Raw genomic sequence first — 5,774 nt, 5'->3', positions numbered from 1 at the left:
TGTAGTGATGGTCTCTGGTGCATTTTCCATAACTATCAGAGCGGAAAGATGTACTGCAATCCGCAAAGATCTGTTCCACGATTTCAGTCTTGGAGCTGCTCCCTGAAGCAGGTGGGCTCTGATAAGGTGCAGCACTGGGCCAAGGTCACACAGTTGGATTAATGTCACCTGACAAACCATTGCTGTTGAGTTGATTGTGGCCATGGCCACACCCTTCATGGTTTGGAGTAGAGGTCTGTGCTTCTTAGTGTTTTCAGTGGCTAAGATTTTTCTTAAGATCACCAGGCCTTTCTTCCGAGCTACCCCTCAGTGGATTTGAATGGCCAAACTTTCAACGAGTAGCCCAGCACTTAAAAATCTGCTTTCATTCAACAAATAATACTCTAAGCACGTAAATGCTGTCCTCGCCAACCTAGAGCACCCAGTATAAATGACCATGAATATCCCCCAGCCCCTGACTCCTTCTAGCTACTGCTTTGTCATCTGGAGCATGTAGCTTTTGTCCTCATGCTTGCAAAATGGCTGCAGAAGCCCCAAGCATCTCATCCATGTTCCAGGTAGGGAACCAAGTGGTAAAGTGAATGATTAAGAGCTAAAACCCTCTAAAATATTTCTCCTGGAAGTTCCTGCAAGTCCTGCTAACATCTCTGGCCAGACCCAAGTCACCTGCCATCCTTGGCTGCAAGGGAGTCAGGGAAGGAGAATTTTACATTGCTACTTGGTTCCAAATTAGAGGGTTTTTTTTGTTTTTTCATAAAGGAGAAAAAAAGTAAACATTTGGGCAGGTGTCCCACATGGTGGTGGTAGCTGTGTGCCTTGGAGTCTATTCTGACTCATAGCAACCCTGTGTAGGGTTTCCGAGGCTATGAATCTTTATGGGAGCAGAAATCTTCATCTTTCCCACGGAGTGGCTGGTAGATTCAAACTGTTGACCTTATGATTAGCAGCCCAACTCATATCCCATTAGGCTAACCATGGTTCCTCAGGCCATTTCAAAAAAAAAACAAAAACAAAAAAATAACAAGCCTTAATGCTGTGGAGTCAATTTCAACCCATATCAACACTAAAGGACAAAGTAAATAGCCCCATAGGATTTTCAAGACTGAAATCGCTACGGAAGCAGACTGCCACATTGTGCTCCCTCTGAGCAGCTGGTGGGGTCGAACCATCGACCTCACAGTTTGTAGCAAGCGCTCAACCACTGCACCACCAGGCATCCTTCAGTTTATAAAAAAGCTCGCAAGTCACTTGACCGTCATCACTGGAAGACTAGAAGCAGGTTTGGAGGTGGTGCCATTTTCCCGCCGGAAAGCTGTGCATTCTGTGTGGAACTTTAAGCATCTCCCCTAAACTAGAATTTCCTGCTGCAAGGTTGGGGAAGGGGCTACTAAGCAGACCACTTGTCACTGTGGGAAGTGCCGTAGAGAAGATTGAGGGGCACGTGTTCCATGACAGGACTGTTCTCCCTGCCACACACACACACACACACACACACACACACACCACAATCTAGGGGGGTGCACAGGGTGGAGGACAGAAGGAGGAGGTTCTATTCCATACACCAGGATCTCCCAGGATGCACTCTGGACTGCCAACCCTTGGAAATGTCAGGGAAGAAAAAGTGGTTTTTGGGTAAAGAAATGTGTGAAAGCTGGCTCTCTGCACCTCCTTCAAGAAGGCCACAGTGCACCCTGCCTGCTAGCAGTTTGCTTCATCCTTTTTCAGTCTAATACCTGCCACAGAGTATAAAACAGGGAGCTAGACAGCCAGACTTTGGACTCTGTCTCAAGATCAAATTCTGCTCTGTGTGACCTTGGGCAAGTTACTTAACCTCTCTGGGCTAAGTCTCCTCAGCTATAAAATGTGGACAGGAGTTACTTCATGGGGTAGCCCACAAACCCTCTGCTGTGTGTCCTGAGAAGCCCCTTTCTGACTGGGGCTACTTACTCCAAACTTTTTATCCCCCGATGCCTGAAGACCCCAGGGCGAAGGCTCCAAGAGACAGGTTGCTAGGGTGCACTGCCTGGCTGCGCAGACATCTATTTTTAGAGGGCACCGTGTGGTCAGCTGGGGAGATAGGGCCAGCCAGTCAGAGGGGACAATAGAGACTGTAGGACCCATAATGGCTCATTGTTCCTGCTGTGGTCTGGGGCCATGCTGGGCCCTGCAGATGACTGGGGGCCCCACCTGGGGGTGGCTCATTACTGAATGATCTGTGGGTTTTTCCATTGCCTGCTCAGAACACTGAGAGGAGGAGGAAACGGAGAGGATGGGTGGTGGGTGGGTGTCCTGCTGGCATCCTGTGAGTGATCTCACTCGCCCGTGTCACAGTGGGCGATGTGGCAGGAGGCTGGGAGATGCGCCCCGGGTGGGCATTCCACGTCCCAGACTCTTTCAGATGCTGGCTTTAGGAATCCACAAAGTGAGGACTAGGCTTCCCCTGTGTCCCATGATCTGGGATGGAACCTAGACCCTGTTCTGAAGATGGCACCTAAAACTGGCTGCCTGGCCTTCTCACTATAGGACTTGGAAGCTGCCCTTGCCCCCGGAGCACCCAGAGTAGCTTAAGGCCTCTTGCTCACTATTGCCACTGTATCAAGCCTAGGCCATATTTTACTACAGTATCCATCCCACTCCAGTGTCTTATATATTCATTTCTGTAGCGTCCCTCCCTCCCCCAAATGACCAACAGGAACTGACATTTACAACTCCTATCAGTTAACATCACAGCGGCCCCATGTATGTCAGAGTAAGACTTTGATCCATAGAGATTTCAGCGACTGTGACTTTCAGATACCTCACCAGATCTTCTGAGGTATCTCCGGGGGCATTCAAACAGACAGCTTCTCAGTAGTTGAATGTTTCTCTGTTTGCACCACGAGGGACTCTCAATACTAAAAAAGGCAAACCCAGTGCCCTCAAGTCTATTCTGACTCCCAACATCCCTGTAAGAGAACATAGAAATGCCCCGTGGGGTTTCCCAAGTAATTTTTACAGAAGCACACTGCCATATTTTTCTAGCATGGAGCGGCTCCTGGGTTCAAACCACCAAACTTATGAATAGCATCTGGGTGCTTAACTATGTGCCATCAGGGTTTCTTTGGTGGTGTGCTGTGGAGTGGGTTCCAACTCATCCAACTCACAGTGACCCCGTGTAGAGTTTCTGAGACTGGAAATCTTTACAGGAGCAGAAAGCCTCATCTTTCTCCCATGGAATGACTGGTAGTTTCGAACTGCTGACTTTGAGGTTAGCAGCCCAACTTCAACTTGTAGGGTTCCTTTGTGTTGTTGTTGTTAAGGACTGTTGAGTCAATTCCGACCCATAGCAACCCTGTAAAGGGTTTCCAAGGAGCAGCTCATGAGTTTGCACTGATGATGTTGTGGTTAAAACGGACTTTACAATCCTATGCATTAGCCCTCAGCACCACACCAGGTTCCTTTAGGGACTCCAGTAATGGGCATTTAATAAATGTTGACTGGGTAAAATGGAATGGGTTTGACTTTTTGTAGGTAAGATGGAGCAGGAGTGGGATAGTTCCCCTGACTTGTGTGTACCGTTCTCCCCACATTCTTCTGCTTCCTAGTTGTGGGTTCCTGAGAAACGAGTCACTGTCGTTCGACTCTGACTCATGGTGACTACAGTCACAGTAGAACAGTGTCCTCTGTAGGGTTTTTGTTGTTGTTGTTGTCAGGTGCCATCGAGTTGGAACCGACTCATAGCGACCCCATGCACAGCAGAACGAAACAATGCTCGATCCTGGGCCAACCTCACCACCGCTGCCACCCCCAAGTCCATCAATGATGCCACCTGGCCGATCCATCTCGTTGGAGGTCTTCCTCTTTTTCTCTGACCCTCCACCCTACCCAGCATGACATCCTTCTCCAACGATTGTTTCCTCCGGACTACATGTCCAAAGTAGGAGAGACGAAGCTTAGCCATCCTGGCCTCCAAGGAGCACTCTGGCTGCACTTCTTCCAAAACAGATCTATTGGTTCTTTTGGCAGTCCATGGCACCCTCAGTATTCTCCTCCAACACCACAACTCAAAGGCATCAATTCTTCTACGATCCTCTTTATTCACTGTCCAGCTTTCACACCCATATGAGGCTATTGAAAACACAATGGCCTGGGTCAGGCGCACCCTAGTCCTCAAGCTGATATCTCTGCTCTTCAATACTTTAGTAGCTGATTTTTTAGAAATAGATCACCCGGCCTGAGGTACCCCTAGGAGAACTTGAACCTCTTACTTTTCAGGTAGCAGCCGAGTTTGTTAGCTGTTGGTTAACTGGGACCCTGAGTGGCTGACTTGGTTTCCCTGGGTCCAGGTATCACTGTCCATTGGCTCTGGTGAGGAAGAGGTGGGGATGGTTCAGCATCTGGACGGGAGGTCACAGGTGTCAGGGGCCTCAGGAGAAGAGCCAGGCCAGGGGCCCATCACAGAGAGAAGCACTCAAGTAAAATGAGCGGTCTGGCTCCTCAGAAACTTCTAGAGCCTCTGTGGGATGCAGTTTCCGTGGGGTGGATAGAAACTGGAGGCAGACATGGGACGAAGGAAGAGTGGATGGAAGTGTGATGGATTGAGAAGGAATCATTGCCATTCTCCCGAGAAGTTGAATGGAATTGTTGATAAGTACCATTGAGTCGGTGCCCACTCATAGTGACCCTGAACAGGACATCCATGGAGCAGTTGGTGGATTTGAACCACTGACCTTCGGATTAGTCGTCTAGTACTTATCCTAAAATGGAATTGGTAGGTGTGAATTTGGTCCCTGAGTGAGGTGTGGTCTTGAAAGAATGTGGAGCTGTTAGGGGCTGCTACAGAGGAACCCGGCTGAGTGACCCACCTGGAGCTCACAGGCTGGAGAACTGACCAGCAAAGCTAAACCTGACCTTCTGAGGAGGGCAGGCAGAAGAGAGCCTGGGTGTGCTATCAGTTAGGAGTCTTCCGGTAAGAAGCGAGTTAACTGAAAATGACTTTAATCTGAAGGATATTTGCTGGGCTACGTAACTGAAAACCCCAGGTGGTAGATGCCATCACCAAGACTTCTTTTCCACCTCTGGGCTGGTTGTATTTTCAAATAGGCCCCTGCTTCATGGTCACAAAATGGCTGCTGCAGATCCAGCCCTCCCAGCCTGAATAAATCAAGTGTAATGTACTTACAAAAGCCAAAAGTGAGCCTGGGGCTATCTCTAATGGGCAGAACCCACTATGTGTGCCAGTCCCTGAGCCACTCATTGTAGATGGGGAGGTGAGACATTCTGGTGGGCTTTGGCCCAGGAAGCTTGGAGATGAGATCAGTGTCAATAGATCTATTGGACTGAAGGTGGCAGTGAGGGGGATTCCCAAAGGAAATAGGGGTTGTTCTTGAAAATAAGAAATGAATTCGAGGCAGTTCCAAACGAGCAAATGCCCATCACAGGTATGAATGGATTCCTGTGGGCCAGGCAAGGCTAGGTAGGGTAGGCCATCAAGGAAGTACATCCGGATCGTGTTGGATTGTCTAGATGGACTCTTGTGCAGAGAGGGCTCCTGGGCTGGTGCTTTCCTGAGTTCTGTACAGTTTCCTGTCCTCCCTTCCCTCATTCTGGCAGTGGTCTAGCTACAAGAGAGCTCTCCACTCTAAACCCAAGACCTCATGGTCCAATGAGAGGTGTACTCAGTGTCTTCTCAAGACCCAGCTGGAGAATGCTGGGTCTCCAAGAGATGCATGTAGCCTTTCCAGTACTGCCAGTGTACCTGACAAGCTCCCTGTCTGTCCATCTTTCCTCAGGAG

This window comes from Chrysochloris asiatica, unplaced genomic scaffold (genome assembly GCF_000296735.1).
Source record: "Chrysochloris asiatica unplaced genomic scaffold, ChrAsi1.0 scaffold00001, whole genome shotgun sequence".
NCBI lineage: Eukaryota > Metazoa > Chordata > Mammalia > Afrosoricida > Chrysochloridae > Chrysochloris > Chrysochloris asiatica.
Note: the sequence above shows the minus strand (reverse complement) of the source record.